The sequence below is a fragment of the Octopus bimaculoides genome, chromosome 4, assembly GCF_001194135.2.
Source record: "Octopus bimaculoides isolate UCB-OBI-ISO-001 chromosome 4, ASM119413v2, whole genome shotgun sequence".
In the NCBI taxonomy this organism is placed as follows: domain Eukaryota; kingdom Metazoa; phylum Mollusca; class Cephalopoda; order Octopoda; family Octopodidae; genus Octopus; species Octopus bimaculoides.
The window spans coordinates 3,210,257-3,211,138 of record NC_068984.1 but is presented as its reverse complement, the minus strand read 5'-3'; positions in this window follow the sequence as shown (position 1 = coordinate 3,211,138).

Sequence of the window (882 nt, the reverse complement as noted above, 5' to 3'; positions counted from 1 at the left end):
GTTCTTTGTGTACACATTGTTTTTCCTACAGTAAGTGATGCTCGGAGAAACAATACATTCCCTTCCTACGCAAAATCCATTAATTAAATGAAGACCAGCTCTAAAACAAATAGAAACATAAACATCCAATATGGCGGCACATTATAATAATGTCCAGCGCGTTTCCTATGACGTCTAATTTGAATTCAAGTAGGAATATTACTAGAACTGTGGTGAATATCTAAACCTGAAAAAGAAAGTGCAGCTTAGCATTTTTGTAGAAGTAGTAGTAGTAGTAGTAGTAGTAGTAGTAGTAGTAGTAGTAATGACATTTTGTCAAAATATTCTCATGTTTTAAAACAGTTTCATGTTTGTATGTGTTTGTATATGTACAATGTGTGTGTATGCATATCAGTGTATGCATATATATATACATATCTATGTGCATAAATAAGTGAGTGTGTATATATATATAAATGTATATACAAATATATACGTGCATATATATATATATATATATGTATATATATATATATATATGCATGTGTACATACATATATACACAAATTTGTGTGTGTATATGTATGTATATATGGATGTTGACAGATCAAACTTTCGCTAATAGTGACTAATTGAGACTGAAAGTATAAACAAGTCACCGCTGGCGAAACTTCGATGTAACTGTCAACCATTTTTACTATTAATTTGTGACTCGTTATATGTACCGAGTCCTTTTTTTCATTGTATTGATTTTATGCATTATGAATATAAGATATTGCATGCAAACATACATACCATCTTCCTCGTTTAACGTCCACATTTCTACACTTGCATGGGTCAGACGGAATTCCCTTGAAGCAGACTATACATGCATACATACATACATATATATATATATATATA